Source organism: Mesocricetus auratus, unplaced genomic scaffold, assembly GCF_017639785.1.
Source record: "Mesocricetus auratus isolate SY011 unplaced genomic scaffold, BCM_Maur_2.0 Super-Scaffold_100010, whole genome shotgun sequence".
NCBI lineage: Eukaryota > Metazoa > Chordata > Mammalia > Rodentia > Cricetidae > Mesocricetus > Mesocricetus auratus.
Window position 1 is genome coordinate 10,938,391 of NW_024429194.1, and position 19,972 is coordinate 10,958,362.

The 19,972-nt window shown below is 36.5% G+C and overlaps 1 long non-coding RNA gene across 1 annotated transcript; it reads left to right on the forward strand.

The window, feature by feature from the left end:
- Positions 1–1,632: 1,632 nt before the first annotated feature.
- On the forward strand, positions 1,633–3,427 carry LOC121142980. The gene is made up of 3 exons (XR_005880125.1): positions 1,633–1,673; positions 2,214–2,325; positions 3,325–3,427. It is a non-coding gene; the product is annotated as an uncharacterized LOC121142980 (long non-coding RNA).
- Positions 3,428–19,972: the final 16,545 nt, after the last annotated feature.

A 19,972-nucleotide genomic window follows, 5' to 3' on the forward strand; every position in this document is an offset into this window, starting at 1 on the left:
GGGTAGAAATTAATCTGAAGAAGGAACCTTGAGGGGATTTTAGATTTTTTTCCTACTCTCTGAATGCTATTAAATCTAATGGAAGATATCAGCTGGGATAAGATGGTACATTGTAGGTTTCAATAGTTAAGTCTGGCTTTATAGCTGGGAATTGTTGGTCTTTGAGCTAGAAGGACAGCAGTTGTTCCATTCATAATCTTTATCAATAACACAGATGATAAATGATAGTGACAGGTTAGGCACTGAACGCTGGTCATCTGCCAGGTATACTCTGACACTACAGCAAATCAGTCTGATCACCAGAGACACTGATGCTTCTACAGTTTGGATAGCAGATGTGTTTTACTTCTTACTAGGTTTGCCAGTTACAAGACAGGATTCCCATTTAAATTTGAATAATATTCTTTGAATAATTTTAGTATGTCACTTGGAATTTAGTTTTTGTGCAAATATGCCCTACACAATGTAGCACCAGAGCTTTATTAAAATGGAGGTTGCGTTTGAAATACTAATCTTACAGCACATCCTGTAATTTTATATGACAAATATGGACACATTAACACTTTACCTAGCTACAATGAATATCTACTTCATTCATTTGTTTGAAAGTAGACTTAACATTCTATGCATAAGGATGCCTCACCCTACTTACTCTTACCCTCTGAAGGAATGAGTTTTCCTACAATTCCCTAGAATCTGGTGAGTTTTCTCTTCTTTCTCACTAGTAGTTACTGGTTTTTGACCAGCTAAAGAAGGTTCTAAGACACATAAGTATGGGTATTATTTTTGTTAATAGCCACCACAGTGGCTGTTCATATTCAGCAACATGCATCCTGTTTCCTGTATGCAGCATCCTGTGTCCTGTATGCTGCATCCTGTTTCCTGTATGCTGCATCCTGTTTCCTGTATGCTGCATCCTGTTTCCTGTTTACCATTCTTGCATTCTGTGTACCCTACTTTGCTACTTCCTCCCTGTCTGGCTGGTTACCCCTTGTGTCTTCCTGTCATCTCTTTTTCCTTCTCTCCTGAGTCTGCATACCCCTCTTACTTACTGTCACTGCCCAGAAGTCCTGTCTATACTTCCTCCCTTACTATTAGCCATTCAGCTTTCTATTAGACCAATCAAGTGCTTTTAGACAGGCAAGGTAAAAGAGCAATACGTCTTTACACAATTGTTTCGGCGTTCACGGCGAGGAATAATTTTGGTGTTTTTGAGTACTAGAGAGATGATAGCTACACCCAAGTACTGTGTACCCTACGGCACTCTTAGTTATTGGGCCATGTTGGTCAGTGTTCTTCAAAGGTATCATAGCTCAGTCGTATCAGTTACTTCCCTCCTATTGGAACTTGCATGACACTTTCTGGTCTTTTGAGAGATAATCCTGAGACAGGAGGCTTTCAGGTCATTTCTACCTTAGTGATCTCTGAAGTGAATGATATATTCAAGGAGAGGCTTAACTTTCATGTTTACAGGATAACCAAGGGCAACAACAATAGCCTGTTCTGTTCTGAGAATCTCTGGAACAATTTTAACTAACAAATCAAAAGAGAGCTTACAATGCTTGTTGTGAAAGACCCCAGGCCGGGGACTTTCACGGGAGGAAGACCCGAACCCAAGGAACAACGAGACCACGAGCTTGGATGCAACAGCAAGAGGCTTTATTTACACACGGGTACCCGGGCGTCTCAGTCTTGGGGGGCTGAGCGCCCCGAGCTGGGGACTCGGGGATTCTTTTATAGCAAAAAACTCAGTACAGAAGCGAGAAGCCTAGTTACAGGACCCTGATTGGGCAATTTAAATGAGGCTGGGGCTCAGAACGAGGGCAATTGAGGTTTTGCTTGGAACTCAAGTCTCGGCCTTGGCCCTATCTGAGGAACAATAGGTCTCTGTGCTTGCCCAATCTTGCTGGGCTGGCTATGCAGACAGCAGACACCTGTGTCCCTTGGCAGAGTTCCCTTCTGATAGTAGTGACTATTCAGCCATTCAGCCATTAGGACCTTGAGCTGAGCTCCCTTCTGATAAAAAAATGACTATTCAGCTGAGCTGTGGGGGAAACGGAATTTTCCATAAGCCTCAGCTGCCTGTGTATACTGGGCCGGGGTCTTTCAGTTGATGAGGATTTTCACACACACACACACACACACACACACACACACACACACACACTGGCAATGGTACCATTTTTACTCTCCTGCTTTCTGCATTTTTTTAGGCTGTCTACGGACCTTTGAAGATATGGAGCTGGAACACTCAAAGGAGAAATCATATGGCTATTTTCTCCAATCTATTACCTCGTTTAAACTATTTTTAAAAATCCATCAAATGTAAGCAAATTTCTCAATTTTATTTTTCTTTAAAACTGAATGCTATCCCCTAGTGTATATGTCCACTTTCATTACTCATTGATCAGTTGAAGGACATCTCCTCGTTATTATGAATAGAGCAACAGTGGATACTGCTGCGGAAATATCTGTGAGGCCTTTGGGCATATGTAGAGGAATGGTATAGCTGGCTCATATGGTAGATTGACTTTTAGCGTTTTGGTAACTGTCTGAAGTAATTTCCAGAATTGTTGGCCCAACAATCAGTGAACGAGGCTTCTCTTTTCCTTGACCTTCTTTAAAATTTGTTGTTTCTAGTTTGACTAGCCTTTGCCATTCGCACTGGGACAAGATGGTATCTCCAGGTTGTTTTGATTTGTTTTTTCTTCTTTTGATACCTGTCTCTTCAGGTCCCGGGATCATTTTTCAAATGTTTCAATTGTTTTTTTTTACCTCTTTGTTTTTGTGTTCTTTGTGTATTCTGGATATCAGTCCTCTGTCAGGTAAGTTCCTGGAAAAGATTCTCTCCCATTCTGGGGGCTTCCTCTTTTTTTCCTCGGGTTAAATATTCACCCATGCAGAAGCTCCTTTATTTGATGAAGTCCCACTTGTCAATTGTTGGTCTCAATTCTTGGGCAAATGGAGTCCCATTCAAAAAGTCTCTTTGTGGGCACATATCATGTAGGGTAATGGCTATTTTTTTTTCTTTTGTGCTTCAGATTCAAGTTTGGATCTTTGCTCCATTTTGAGATAGTTTCTCATACAAGATGTTTGCCTTTTATTTGTATGTATGAATGTTGATATGCTAAAAATGTACTGATTTATGCAAATGAAGTATGTATCCTACCAAGCTGCTAAATTTGTTTATCATTTCCAGACATTTTCTGGTAAAATTTGGAGGTTCTCTAATGTATAATATCATATCATCGGCAAAGAGGAATGATTTGACTTGTTTTATTTCTATTAATTTAATTTTCTGTCCTTGTCCATTTGTTTCCACAGTGCTTTGAGGAGAATATGGAAAAGAAATTTGGATGATGGACATCCATGTTGAGTTCCTAATTTCAGTGAAATTGTCCCAAGATTTAGTTCACTTAGGAAGGCACTAGCGGTGAGTTTTGTGGCTTCCACGCTTTCAATTTTCTAAGCTTGTCCATTGCTAGAGAAATACTTTTTTGTTGTATTTTTCATGCTTTACAATAAGTTCTTTGTGCTTTTTATAAAATATTCTTTCCCATTCTCACTTTTTGTCTATAATTGTTTACTACTGAAGTTATTCTTGTTCATTTATTTTTTTTAAAAACAGATAATCTGGTATTCATTCTTCAAATTAATTTTTCCCTTTTCCAGAAACATTTTAATACTCAATTGTGTCATAGGTTTTTCTCAACATATTAGTGATAGTACCTATGACATCTGTTTTATTCTCTCTCTTAGTCTTAAGCATCTAGCCACCTCTCTCTCTCCATCTCTCTCTCTCCTTCTATCCCTCCCTCCCTCCCTCTCTCCTCTCTTAGTCCCCTCATTCTCTCTCTCTCTCTCTCTCTCTCTCTCTCTCTCTCTCTCTCTCGCTCTCTCTATCTCTCTCTCTCTCTCAATCTGGGACTCTGGAGCTCTGATCCCTGCTAATATTTTGTGCATAGTTTAATGAAAGAGCTCCTTGTTAGGTACATACATCCTCAAATTCATACTAAATGCTACTTTAACATTGAAAGATGTTAACCAGGTATCTCTGAACACCATTAATGGCAACATGAATCTATCTGCTTTCCTTAAATATCTTATTTTATCCTTGTACATATAGGGGAAAATATTTTACTAAGTATAGCTCCCTAAATGTCAATATTAATTTTCAGAATTCTCTTATCATATTTCACATGACTTTCTTTTTGTGTGATCTTTTTTATTTAAATTAGAAACAATCTAGTTTTACATTTCAATCCCATTTCCCTCTTCCTCCACTCCTCCCATGCCCCCACCATCCCCCTATCTCATTCCCTTTCTGCTCCCCAGCCAGGATCTTCCATGGGAGATCTTCAAAGTCTGTTATATCATTGGAGCAAGGCCTAGACCCTCTCCCGTGTGTCTAGCCTGAGAGAGTATCCCACTGTGTGGAGTGAGCTCTCAAATTCCATTCATATATTAGGGATAAATACTGATTCACGACCAGAGTCCCCATTTAGGTGGTCTGAAACAGTTCTGTACTGTTTTCCCAGTTATCAGTCTGGGGTCCATGAGTTCTCCCGTTGTTCAGGTCAGCTGTTTTTGTGGGTTTCTTCAGCCTGGACTTGACCCTTTGGTCATCATTCCTCCCTCTCTGCAACTGGATTCCAGGAGTTTAGCTCAGTGTTCAGCTGTGAGTGTCTGTTTCAATTTCCATCAGCTACTGGATAAAGGTTCTAGGATGGCTTATAAATTAGTCATCAATCTGATTATTGAAGAAGGTCATTTAAGGTAGCCTCTCCACTATTGCTTATGTTGTTAGTTGGTGTCATCCTTGTAGATCTCTGACATATCCCTAGTGACAGATCTCTCTTTAAACCTACAATAGCTCCCTCAATTATGGTATCTCTTTTCTTGCTCTCCTTTATTCTTCCCTTGACTCAGTCTCTTCCTGCTCCCTCACATCCTCCTCTCCTTTCTACTCTTCCACTTCTCTTTCTCCTAACTCCCTCTCCCCTTCCCACATGTTACCATGACTTTCAATGCTCATTGTTTTAGTGTTTTAATAGTGTGTGATTTCAGCCATGGAGGAAGAATCTCTTGGAATATCATGTGGCAACAAATACATTAAACTTCTTCATTTTAAATAAATCAGGTGCAACTGATAAATCTGATGAGAGGATCTCACAATGCTAAAAGTAGCATGGTCCAGTAAAAGACCAACTGATTACATTTAATTCAACACTGGAAAAATACTAAACTAATCACTCAAAATTTTATAGTACATTTCATTTTCAGGACATCAGGAAGGAAAAGGTCACTTTCTTTTACTCAGTTACTGTTGCACTACTACCTAGCTATATCTTTCTTTTAGTTGCTTGACTGTTGTTTTTCTTTTTAACAAGCCTGTTATCACATACTGGAATACTACTGTAAACTCCAAATAAAAGGTCAAAACTTTAATTGGAACAGAAAAGGTATTGCCGATCCATTCATCTATTATGCTTTCTTATCATAGAGATCTATTATTCTGTGCAAGCCTGGACTTCAGCCTGTTGGAGTACTTGGTCACAGCAGTGCTTAGCGGAAGTGCCCTCTCAATCTTTCCCAAGCTTTTGACATTTTCTGTCTTTGGGGATTCATATTTTGAGTTATTTTGCATGTGAACTCTCCCTTGATGCTACTTTCTTTTACATTTTTAATTTTAATATTTAGTCAGTAAATCATCATTGAGCACCGTCTAGCTTTTAGTATATGAGCTGGAGGATTTGCATGCTTGTATAATTTGCATATATTCATGATTCATTTTTCTTCTTATGACTGTCTTCATTCTCTGTGTTCCCCATTACAGCTAAGCCATTCTTTTTTAGGATCTTCCCAAAATTCAAAGTATTAAGATAATTATCTTCAATATTTTTGGAAAATCCATCAAGAATGAAAAGGATTTTCCATGACCATTTTTTTGTAAGATAGCTCTTGTAGCATAAAGCTTCTTTCATTTTTATATATCTGAAAACACTTTTCCTTCACTTTTGAGTGTTATTTATCCATGTTCCGAACTATTGGTAATTATTATGATATGACTAAATATTTCCACCTTTTTATTGCTAGCATAGTTTTGAAGACTGGTGTTTCTTATTCTCATTAATCTATAGGTAGCATAATTTTTTCCTGTCAGCTCTTTGGAGTCCACATCTTTGTCTTTGATTTTCTGTGCCTAAATGTTAACTTTTACCATTAATCATGTATTGTATGCTCTGTGATTTTTAGATTTGATGTAGGGTTTATTGTTAGTTTTGAAAAATTATTCCTTATTATCACTTGAAGTATTTATCCTAAGTTTCTATCCTTTTTATTTTGTTACTTAAAACAAGTTTATTTACCCATGTACACAGCCTGCCTCACAGATTTTCATGATGTGTCAAGGAAGGCCTCATCCTCCCTCGATGGGATGGTGGTTGGTGGGGGGCATGGGAGGTTGGGAGGGAGAAAGAACTGGCAATGATTTGTAAAATTTGATTGTTTCTAATTTATATAATTCATTTTAAAAAGAAAATGATCAAATGACTGGAATAGGCATTTCTATCTTTATAATATATTATTTTTTATAATTTATATGCTAGTCCTTCAAAATAGCCTGACTGTTCTTTTCCTTTGCTTTCTTTCCTTCTTTCTTTCTTTCTTTCTTTCTTTCTTTCTTTCTTTCTTTCTTTGTCTCTCCATCCCTCCCTCCCTCCCTCTCTCTCTCTCTCTCTCTCTCTCTCTCTCTCTCTCTCTCTCTCTCTCTCTCTCTCTCTCTCTGTCTCTCTGTCTGTCTCTCTCTCTCTGTCTCTCTCTCTTATTGTTTTTGGTGTTGGGAGTTATTTTCTCAGGGTAGAAAGTTTGTAGGCATATATCTGATTTTACTGGCTCTTTCATTAACTGTATCCACTCTAATAACTGAATTATCAGAAAAATGCTGTAACTCTTCTATTTTGTTTTTTGTTTCCTTTGGGCTCTTTCTCATGGTTCCCAGATATTTACTCATCACTCCTTGCATGTTTTTTGTTACAATAACTTCCTTAGCATATTAATTGTAGTCATTTTTATTTTCCTGTTTGCTCATTACAAAGCTTCATCATGACTGATTCTAAATGTTGCTTTATTTTATCAGATTTAGATTTTCATTACATTTGAGCATTGTTTGGAATCTTATTGGTGAAGCTAATCATATATTCCAGGTAATGCTATGGTTTGAATATGTCCTCATTCTCAAAAACAATAGTTGAAATTTGATCACAGTTAAATGCTGTTAGTTGTCTAGGATATTTAAGAGGTGTTTCCATCATAAATGTTCCATCTTTACAAGGGATTATCTGCCTCAGTATACTGTGTGCATTCTTCATGGCTAGTTTAAGTTGTATAAAAGCAAGCAATTGCTCTTGTGAGTCAGGATTAGCTGCTGTAAAATAGGTTTTTGTCCTCTCAAGCTTATACCCTCCTAGGGTTTTGTATTATGCATATGCCACATTTACTTCATTGTTTTATCATATTGTATCACCAAACCCTCAAGAATGCAAGCAGGTGTTAATATCATAATCCTGGGCCTCCAGGATTATCATGAGCCAATATAAACTTATTTTTCTTTTTTTGATTTTCCTCTATCTCATATTTAACTATAGCAACAGAAAGTTGACTATGACAATTAGAATTAGAATTGCCTATTTGTATTAGGTCTGCTTTACCTATCCAGAGCATTCCTTTTTATTTTTTCTAACTTTTACAGAAGCTTTTTAAAAATATTTCATTTGAGTATAATAACTTCAGGTGATACTGAGTTGTATAAAGACCTGTTCATACTCACATATAAGATACTGTGACTCTATTTACAGAGATACTTCTTTATATTCCTCTATTTTAACAATCTAGCTTCTCATACATCTTCTTTGTCACATTTTACAGTTTAGTTTTTATTTTCCTACCATGTATCCACACCTGTTTTATACATTTATGTACAGTCTTGGAACTACAAATAATAGAACATAAGAGATATTTTTCTTTCTGAGTTTGGCCTAATTCACTTAAGTGACTATCTCTGTTTGCCACATTTTTTTTTCTGCAAATAGCACATTTTTTTATTCATCCAAACTATTTTCATGTGGTCACACGATATCACCACAGTCTTATCTACTGTAAAAAAATATCTAACACTTTCCAATCTTTCCATGGAAGAATTAGTGGGGCTCTTGAAGCTAAAATTAAGGAATGTCTGATTTTCTTTCCTACATTTGGTTATTCAGAGCTCTTAAACTCTCCAAAATTTCACTATTAGTCTTCAGAAATACATAAATTACTGTTAAAATATCTTATGTAGCTCACATAATTGATCCTCCATCTCTTGACTGGATACCAGGAGCTTGGTCCTGTGCTTGGCTGTGGATCTCTGTATCTGCTTCCATCAGTCACTAGATGGAGGTTCCATGATGACAATTAGTGTAGTTACCAACCTGATTACAGGGGCCAGTTTAGCCACCATCTCCACTATTGATAGGAATCTTACCTGGGGTCATACTTGTAGATTCCTGGGAATTTCCCTACCACCAAGTTTCTCTTTAACCCCATAATGGCTCCCTTTATCAAGAAATATCTTTCATTGCTCTCTCTTTATGTCCCTCCCCCAACTCACCCAACCCTCAGGAAAACCCACAGAGAGCTGACACAAGTTAATAGGAGCTCATGGACTCTGGACTGACAGCTGGGGAGATGGCATGGGATCTCTGCATGTGGGTGATAGTGGTGTGCTTGGTCTGTTTGTAGTGCCCTGGCAATGGTACCAGGATCTATCCCTGGTGTATGACTTGACTTTTTGGAGCTCATTCCCTATGGTAAGATACCTTGCTCAGTCTTGTTGAAGAGGGGAGGCACTTGGTCCTGCCTTAACTTGATGGGCCAGGCTTAGTTGACTCCCCATGGGAGACATACCTTTTCTGAGGAGTGGATGAGGAGTGGATGAGGAGTGGGGTGAGGGAGTGAGATAGGGGAATCAGGAGAGGAGGGAAGGGGAAGTGTTGTTGGTATGTAAATGAATAAGAAATTTAAAAAAAACTAATTACAAAATAAAAAAAAATCTCCTACCTATTCACAATTCTAATAACTTCTGTTTCCCATCATGTAAACACTTTACCTAATATATTGGCCTGAGTCTTCTGTGTGGTGGTTTGCTATAGAACCTCTTGATGCTCATGAAACTCTCTTTCTCTGTTTGTTCAGCTGTCTTGTTATTGTGAGAATGGGAGTGATGTTTCCCAAGATTATACACATCAAGAAAGAAACCCCCAAAATACTTTTGTTTTAAATATTTTTGAAAATTAAAAAATATGGCCTCCTCGAGTTGCCAATGTCCAATTTCTGTATTTATTTTGAAATGATTATTACCTAGAAAATTGTGTATTTAATACATATATTCATATATATTTATATATAGATATCCCTATAACACACTTAGAATCACAGTGCTGCATATATAGATGACTTACAATATGTATGACAAGGTCTTATTTCTTTTACGGACAGGTCCAAAAGTTGGGAGCATTTCAATCATGGGACAGACCCTTCTGTTTGAGTCCAACAGGAAATTTTCATATGAGACTACAGTCAATCTTATATAAATACAAAATATTCAGGTAAGCACTGATTTTTGGTCTTGAACTTGATTTTTTCTGTTTAAAGATAGATTCAGAAATGTATTTTGAGATATATTTTAAGCTAAAATGCTTCAAGTTATAATTATTAACAATGATATTATTGATTTGTAATGTCTATTATTTGACAATTTTCTTTTGTTTAACTTTATGTGAGATTACAACATTTCCTTTGAGTTGATATTTGCTTATTGAGTCAAATCTATGTTAATGGATAGGATTTTAGAACATTTTCCCTAGAGTGCTACTTCAAGCTATTTAAGCCACCATCAGCTCCTGATTTAGCATTTTTAATAAACTTCCTAGGGCAAAGAATTAATTTCCCTGGACCCTCTTTATTCTTGATGTAGAAGTGCAATGTGCATTCCAGGATGGGTCATTGTCTTCCTGCTGTCCTCCCTGCATGCTATAAATAAGTCCAAGTTTAGGAAAGGAATAAAGCCAGGGCAGACAAGCCTATTCACTCTCCTTAAAATTTATCACTAAATAAAAATAGAAGTTAACACTTATAAGTGCAAATACAATTACTCTTACAACTTTAATATGAGCATAGTTTAAAAAGAAAAAGAAACAACAAATCTACGGAGGCAATTTATAGCCTAATAGTTTAGGCTAAATTACCCACATCTTATTGATCCTTACCTAAAACTCATCTAGTAAAAGTGGTTGTATTATTAGAGTGAAGAACAGTGGCCTGGAATATGTAGCTTTGACATTCTCAGGTCAATGTGGGTGAGGAAATTAGCTCTCGACAATTTCTGAATATTTTTAAAATTATAATAAGAAAGCACTCACTCTTTCACCAAATAATTACATGTGAACATTAGAAATAAATATATTTCATTTTACATTCTAACCACAGTTCTCCCTCCAGCTCCTCCTCCTACCCACCTCACCTAACTTACAACCTACCCTGTTAGTATTCAAGCATCTATACCGGCCTGTCCTTGGGGTTCTGACAAGATATGCCCTCAGCTGAGGTCACTAAGAGCACCACCTGTGCACAACTCCCTACTTTCCCTTTCAAAAGGGCCTTGTCCACCTCCCATGTCTCTGTCTCTGTCTCTCTCTCTCCCTCTCTCCCTCTTTCTCTCTCCCCCCCCTCTCTCCCTCTCTCTCTCTTTCTCTCTCTCTCTTTCTCTCTCCTTCTCAGTCTGTCTCTTCTCTACCTCTCCTTCTCTCTTCCGTTTTCTCTCTCTACATCTCTTTTCTGAGGATCCTGTCCCAAGAAGCCAGTCTCTCCTCTCCCCTCCCCCTTTTCCTATTTATTTTCCTCCATGCAAGCTTAGTTACATTCTGCTCATTAAAATTACAACAACCCAATGCGCTACTTCTTTAGCATAAGGCCTCCCATGGGAATCTGGCAAATTGAGTTGAGGCAGGACCAAGCATCTCCCCATGCATTAAGGTTGAGGATGGTAGTCATCAATATCATTATTGGGGAAGGGCATTTAAGGTAGCCTCTCCACTATTGCTTAGATTGTTAGTTGGGGTCATCGTTGTAGATTCTGGAAATTTCCCTACTGCCAGATTTCTCTTTAAACCTGTTATGGCTCCCTCTGCTCTGATGTATATGCCATCCTAGAGCCTTCATCCAGTAGCTGATAGAAGCAGAAGCAGACACCCACAGCTAAACACTGAGCTGAACTCTGGAATCCAGTTGCAGAGAGGGAGGAGTGATGAGCAAAGGGGTCAAGACCAGGCTGTAGAAACCCACAGAACAGCTGACCTGAACAGGCAGAAGTTCATGATCCCCAGGCTGATAGCTGAGAAACCAGCCTAGGACTGTTCAAGACCCTGAATGAGGATGTCAGTTTGGAGGTCTGGTTAATCTATGGAGAGATCTATAACCCTGACTCATGCACCAGGGAAAGATACTGATTCTATCGTCAGGGGCCCCTCATTTAGATCAAGCTACACAACTGTCCTGTGAAGGACGTAGTTCAGATATCTAGAGTCTCTAACAATGTTGGTTTAGAGTTCCTGAGTTCCCATGAACTTGGTTCAGCTGTCTCTGTAGATTTCTTCATCACAATCTTGAACTCTCTTGCTCATATATATATATATATATATATATATATATATATATATATATATATAGTCATCCTTGCTCTCAGGTTTAGGCTCATTTATAAGTCTTTCAAGAGATGAAGACCTGTGGGAATTACATGACAAATAGAAGGTAAAAAACATAGTTGATATGGTCTGAAAGAATTTTTTATGAAGAAATACAGGCTACAATCTTCATTCATACACAGAACATCCTGCCAGGGCAGTAGAGGTCAGAGCTATCACCAATCTCTTCAATTAATGGTAACTTTTAAAAGTTTTGATGTATATACTTTTATTGAGCAATATTTCTATAAATGTATGGGAATGTATTTTGATTTTTCAGAGTGTGTTCACAATGAGATGTGGAACTAAATATCACAATATGACAAACATTGTTATTAACTTATTAAAACTGTATTATTATGGTACCGTTGAGGTGAGATGAGTCATTGGTTAAGGGAACTCTCTCCTCTTGCAGAAGACTCAGGTTGCTTTGCTAGCACCTAGAAAACAGCCCATGTCTTACTATGACCCTAGCAAGAAAATTTGTCTTCTGGAGTCTGACATAAGTGATTTACAAGATAACTTCTATTTCATCTGTTACCTACCATTTCTCTATGCCAGACCTCTCTACAAACCTATACTGGCTCTGTCTATCAAGACATCTTCTTTCTTGCTCTTCCCTATTCCTCCCCTGTCTCAGTCCTCCTGTTCTCCTCCCTGCTCCCCTAGTCCCTCTGTCCCCTTCCCACCTCCCTCCTCTCCCCCCACCCCGTGCTCCCAATTTTCTCAGGGGTTATTGTCCAACTCCTCTTAATCAGAGGATCCGGTGTTCTTCTCTTGGAGTCCTCCTTGTTTACTAGTTTCTCTCATTGTGTGGATTGTAGGCTGGTAGTCCTTTGACCTATGTCTAATATCCATATATGAGTGAGCACATGCCCTGCTTGTCTCTCTGTGACTGGGTTACCTCACTCAGGATGTTTTCTTTCAGTTCCATCCATTTGTTTGTGAATTTCAAGATTCCATTGCTTTTTTTCCGCTGAATAGTACTCTATTGTGTAAATGTCCCACATTTTCTCCATCCTTTCTTTGGTTGAGGGGCATCTAGGTTGCTTCCAGGTTCTGGCTATTACAAATAATGCTGCTATGAAAACAATTGAACATATTTCCTTATCGATTGAATGTGCATTCTTTAGGTGTATACCCAGGAGCAGAATTGCTGGATCTTGAGGCAAACTGATTCCCATTTTCCTGAGGAACTGCCATACTGATTTCCAAAGTACTCATATAAGTTTTCACTCCCTCCAGCAATGAAGGAGTGTTCCTCTTTCTCTACATCACAAAGATGCTGTCCTATTCTGGTGGTTATTATTTCACACTATCAATTATTTGCTTTGATGTACAGAATTTTCTGAGTTTCGTCCTTTGTTATCTTTCCTGTACTTTTAAATTTGTTTTTAATCTTCTTTCATATGATTTTCTCTAATGTTTTCTTTATTTTATGTCTTATTGAACATCTTTAATCAATTTTGAATTTACATTTTTGCAGTGTCAGAAATATGAACCTAGTTTCTTTGTTCTCTGGGTTGGCATCAGTGTTCCTAGAATCCTTTTTTTAAGAAGTTGGGTTTTTTTCCAAATTATTGTCTCATTGTTTAGTCAGTTATTATTCTTCTGAGTGATTTCTGTTTAGTTGTGTAGTCCAAATTTAAATTAAATTGCTTGTTTCCAGGTATTTTCATTATTTAAATATTCTACACTATAATCTTCTGTTAGGTGTATAACTAGCAAATCCTCTATGAGAGCTACCTCTTCATGAAGCTATGCTTTGTTTTACTTTGACGTTTTAGAAGTTCACAAGGTCCATTTGTCAAATGGTGGTCTTATTTCCTTTGCTACTAGAGTCCTATTCAAAAATAAATACTAGAGCCCTGCTTTGCCTCTAGAAGCTTAAGAGTTTTGGGTCATATTTGAGGTCTTATCTTTTCACAGTTGAATTTTTTATTGATTATAATATAGTTATATTCTCCACTTTAATTCCTCTCATATACTGCTCTCTGCTATACTTCTAATTCATGACCTCGTCTTTCTCTAATTATTATTGCATTTGTATCCATAGTATATTTTCCTAAATACAATATGTAGTGTCCATATGTTTCTTGTATACGTGTTTTCATCACTGACTGTTTAACACTGGACACCCCACTGATGTATTCTTCCCTGAGGATGACCATTTCTGCCACTCTCACGATTCCTACATGGCCTATATTTCTTGATGTATGGTTGAAGCACCATGGGCTTTTCTGGTCCCCTTTTCATGCCTATTGTTGTCCTTGTTTACATCACATATGGGCAGTCATACTACTGAGAATTTACAGGATGTATCTTCTAACATTACCAGGAGACAAAAATCTCACAAAAAACTCTGTGATTCCCTGGATCTTACAATATTTCTGTCCCCTTTTCCTCAGTGTTCCCTCAACCTTTGGTGCAGGAGTGGTGTTGTAGGTGTATCCTTTGTGACTTGGCTCCACAGCTCATATATTCATTGGTTGTGGTTTTCTGTAATGGTTACTATATGAGGGATGGAGACTATGCTTATCTGTGATTATAAAGACAAATATGTATATATTTTTCTTAAGGATGCTGCTGCTTTAATAAATTAGTGGTTGTAGACTCTCCTCCCATAACCAAGAATTTACTAGTACTGAGTATTTAGCTAGGTTTCCTCTGGTTGGGTTTCATACAGGGTGAACATAGTCTCATTCCTCTGCATGTAGATAACCAAATTTAACAACACCAATTTTTTTTAAAATGTTGTCTTTTCTCCAGTGTATTTTCCTTGCATCTTTGCCAAAAATCAGTTATGTATAGTTACATTAGCATATCTGGTTCCTCTCTTCTATTTCATTTTTTTGTCTATTTTTGTGCTAATATCATGCTGTTTTTTAAACTACAGTCTATTGTACAACTTGAAATTAAGTAGGGAGATAAATGCTATAATATTTTTATTTAGGTAGGTTTTCTCCTACGAGGTAGGAGAAAGAGAAGGGTATTTTATATAAATTTTAAGCGTTTTGTGTTGTTTGTATATATGTGACTGTGCCTGGAATTTTGGTTGGGATTGCATTGAATCTGTAAATTACTTTTGTTTCATTTCTAAGGATGTTATTGTCTTGACCTACAACTTTAAAATGCATTCCTCTGCTTTGCTAGTTTGCTGCTGAATTATTTACTGTGATTTTTTTTTGTTTCACTAACTAATTGCTCATTTCACTATTTGCTTTTTCAGAGAGAAAAACCCAATTAGGCATCTTTTAATATCTTCATCTCTTTATTTGATAGGAATAAAATCTGTTTTTTTATCCTTACATGAATCTTATACTAGATCACTAAATGTTTTTTCCAATCTTCATTTATCCTCAGAAATTATTTTTGTCTTAAAATCTTTTCATGCAATGTATTTTGATTCAATGTCTCATCCCCTAACTCCTTTATTGTGCTACCTTGATGGTACTCAGTCAACTTCCTGTTCTATTGCTTCCTGTCTGTCTCTGTCTGTATTTTTCTTTCTCTTTCTATCTCTCTGTCTCTCTCTCTCTCTGTCTCTCTCTCTCTCACACACACACACACACGCACATGCACACACACACTCACCGAATTTAAAATCTCTAATTTATATTTCTTTATTTTGACGTTCTTGTATTTTTATTTGAAGTTGTTTTGTTGAGGAAGTACATATTCTGTAGACTTAACATGTCCAGGAATTTTTGGCAAACTTCCTATCTTAACAACTGAAGTGCTGGCATTCAGACCTCAGCCACTAAACCCAGCTTTAATTCTGATTTTATTTCATTTGTGTCATTATGTCACTCCTTCCTTACTGAGAGAATCATATATCGATATACATGCAGATCACATGTGAATATAAATGACTGCGCTGTCTGGGCATGTTCTAGGGACATCAGACTTCAATAGAGTTGATCACAGGGAAAACAAGATATTTTAGAGTGACTACTTATCATGTTTACCACTTCAAATGACATCTACTAACAACTAAAACTTCCAAAACATTAATATTTTCTATAGAAAATAGTGATATGTTATCAATGAAACATTTAGAAGTAACATAAAATGTATCTTCAAAATTGGAAGTATTTGAAAAACAACACAAACTTGTTTCTAATACATGTGTAGTAAATCAAAACAAGAAAAAAGTATAGAAAATAATTAAGGATATGTTTTATTGCAAGTCACATACTCTCACCAAAAGGCTTTCAAAAATTCAAAACTTCTTTCTTGACTCTTTAAAATTTTTCCCAAATAGTGCCATCAAAAACGTAGTGAAAATTAATATTCTAACTTTTTATGTCTATAGTGCTAATTTCCTATGAATCAAAATCCATATTTCAATATCTCGACACACAAGGCATCTTGAAATTTAGGTAAACATAAATTAACAAACATCCAATTGTTTTTAGTCATAGTTGATATTTCCATAGCATTTATAGTTCACATTTAACAGTAGTTATTACTAATGTAGTAGCTGGACTTCATTATTCAGATCATGAATTTCAAATATATGATGGTATTATTATCATACACACTCACCAGATATTTGAAATTTTCATTTTCATTTTTTCCCATAGTGTAGAAAACAAGCAGCCATCTGCAATTCCCAGTGACCATCTGAGTACAAGAGCAAACATCCTGCTCTGCAAAGTACACGTTATTCAGCAATGGCATTGAGGAGATTGGTGTTACAAATGCAAATACAACTCACCATTCTTTGAACTCACTCTGGGCTTGCAGATAGGTTCATTGTAAATTCAGGAGCATTTGTAGGCTAGTATGGAATTGAACAGTTAGTCTTATTAACAAAGTATTTTTAATGCCCATTTTCATGTTTCTATCATTTCCTGATACTTTCATCATGCTTTGTTTATATCAGGGTTGGAAAGCTTAGGTTAACATGTTATTTTATTGTTGTAAAGTAAAAATGTGATAATGATGATGATCTTTGAAACCTTCTTTTGAGACTCATCTGGCTTCCGTTACGCTGTTATATTTGCTAATATCTTATAACTTAGAAATTAAATAGAAAATGTTTAAGGTGATAATTTTTGTAAACTATAGTATATCACTGATAGTTGGGGGAATGAGTCATATTAGGAGGAAGAGGCATGAGAAAAGACAAAAGTTAACTCACCACAACTCCTCCAACAGTGTAACAAAGCTCCCAGAGGGGTTATTATTGCCAATACATCTCAAAACTGAATAAAAAAATAAATAAAGCAAGCAAGCTAAGCACTTACATAAATGGAAGGACTGTTCTGAGAGGGAAAAGTTAAAGCAAATCCTCAGTGCTTCCAAACTTGATGCTTCCAGTGTGAATTTCCTTGTTCCCAAGGTCTATATCTCATACTCCAAACACACACACTATTTACATGTACCACAGCAAGAGTTTCAATATTTTCTCCCAAACAGTCTGCTTGCATATGTGGGGGGCAGGGTGAGAGTTGAATAGCATGGTCCAGCAAAATGTGAAGCTTCCCAACAGTGCAGAATTCATGTTGCCATTGCCCATGGCTATTATATATTGTGTGCTGTGTTGTCTGAAAACACTGAAGACTTCCATGAATCTGTTTTGTCTTTCAAATGCATTATCAATAGAGATTGAATTAAAAAAGAAAATACTGAGGGAGAAGTAAGAAATCATGGCTAGATTTTTCTTAACTTTAACCAAATTCTCATACCTGAAACTGACTTTTTTTTAATGAAAATAACCTTTTGTGCTATTTTGTTAAAATTGCCCTCACAATGGCATGCCAGCTTCCTACGGCAATGTGTTTAAAGTATTCTGGTGCTGTGAAGAACATTTAATTATGTGATTATCTTTCATGAGGTGTGTGGTTAATTGCCTTTACATCAGATGTAAATGATTTTGAACAATAAATGTGAATGAATAATGTTCTGGCTGTGAGTAACAGATGTCATGTGGATTTTGATTTCTCTGTCATTTTAAAGCATTTCTTTTCAAGTCTAGAAAAGCAATTAGTTAAGATTACAAACTAATAACCATCAAAATCTGGGCTTAGCAATAAAAGGGAATATTAAGAGAGGAATTAAAAAATGCTGTCTTTAAAATTCAGTACATTTGTGTTCTTCAGATATCAAAATAGGAGTTTCTAAGAAAATAGCCATAGCCTGGTTATGATTCTCTGAATGTAGTTTCTTAACCTAAATCTTTTAAAGGTTTATAGCGCTATTATATACAAAGCAGAGCCTTCTTCTGGATTTGAGTAGTACCTCCTACTTTCTTCTGTACAAAGGATAATGGGTATAAAAGTGTGAAAGACAGCCCAGTGTTGGTGGTATAACAGTGAGTGGAGTTGAGTTTTGCCACTGTGGTGACTATGCTTATTTATTTATTTGTTTATTTTTTGTTTTTTCGAGACAGGGTTTTTCTGTATTGTTTTAGTCGTTGTTGTTCTGGAACTCACTCTGTAGACCAGGCTGGCCTCGAACTCACAGAGATCTGCCTGCCTCTGCCTCTGCCTCCTGAGTGCTGGAACTAAAGGAGTGTGCCACCAATGCCCAGCCTGCTTGCTTATTTATTTATTTATTTATTTATTTATTTATTTATTTATTTATTGCATCACTTTTTTGTTTTATCTAACTCTATTTTTTTTTTTTTTGGTTTTTACGAGACAGGGTTTCTCTGCATTGTTTTGGAGGCTATCGGTCCAGCCTGGCCTCGAACTCACAGAGATCTGCCTGCCTCTGCCTCCAGAATGCTGGGATTAAAGGCCTGCACCACCACTGCCCAGATTATCTAACTCTTAGGCATTCAATTCCCTCCCATTTATCAACAGAACAACTCTTTCAGTGCATGTAATTAAAGTGCAATGGTTGAAATTGTTATTGGAATACCACCATCATATTAATTCTGGTCTCTAGAATGTGCTCTACTAATAATTTCAATCACAGTTAAAGCTAAAATGAAAAGTCATCCTTTTTTTTTTAGATCTTGAGGAATCATTGTATATTGTCTGTACTCTACTGATATATACCCTCTGCTTCTTACTGTTTATGACATTTATGATGAAGAAATATTGACATTTTCAAGAGACTTTATTATATCTGATGAGATGATATGTAGTTTCTGTCCTTGATTATGTTTATGTGGTGAATTAAATATTTTTAATTATGTGTTTTGAACTATTCCTGTAAATATGGAATGATGGGCACTTGATATGGTTTCAATTTGCTCTTAAATTTATTTTCAATTATTTTATTGAGAATTTTTACTTTTATGTTCATAAAGGACATTGACCTTTAATTTTCCCTTTTTTGAATCCTTTTCTGATTTTTGCATAAGGATAATCTACCTTAATAAGAGGAGTTTGGAATTCAAAAAATCAGAGAAAAGAAATTAGCTTACCCTGATACTTACATTGGCCTCACAAAAGCTACATCAAAGGCTCAGGAAAAATGATGAAAAAGGAGGAAGAAACACTGAGAGACAGAGACATAGATGATCATGAGTGATGCTGTGCAATAGTGTCTCTACAACCAGAATAATTCATCTGTGAACTGAGCTACTTAGAGGGCTGAAGGGAGTGAGTGATTGAGGGAGGAAAGATGACAGGGAGGGAGGGAGATAGTAAAGGAATACATCTTGTTTCTTAATCCATTCTTTTTAATCTATGTCTTAATATTGAGACTCAGTAATAAACAAAGTTTAATTACTGCTGTTACTTGTTTGTTGTATTGTTTTCTTATACCTCAGTTTACTTATATGACATTATTTATTTATTACTTATACCCTTCTGGTGTTATTACTCTCTGTTAAGATTAAAATATTCCTTCTATTGTCTTCTTCTATAAAGCCATATAAGTGGGCATACATTTCTTATAACTGTATCATGAGAAGATTTTCTGATTGGTTTTGCTGAGGATAGTTGTTTGAGAAGTCATCTGAGGTCCTTAGGAACTTATGGAAGCTTACATGTGGATCTTGCAGAGAAGCCAGTGAGAGCTCTGGGGATGTATAGAAGGATCTCTCTGTAATGTGACTTGTCCTTCTCACTTATAGCTTTCAATAAGCTTCCTTTGTTCTATAAATTTAGTGTTTTGATTATGGTGTGATATGGGGACTTTGTTTTCTGATCAATTCTATTTGATATTCAGCATTTCTCTTGCACCTTGATAGGCTTCTCTTTATTTGGATTTGGGAAATTTATTCTGCAACT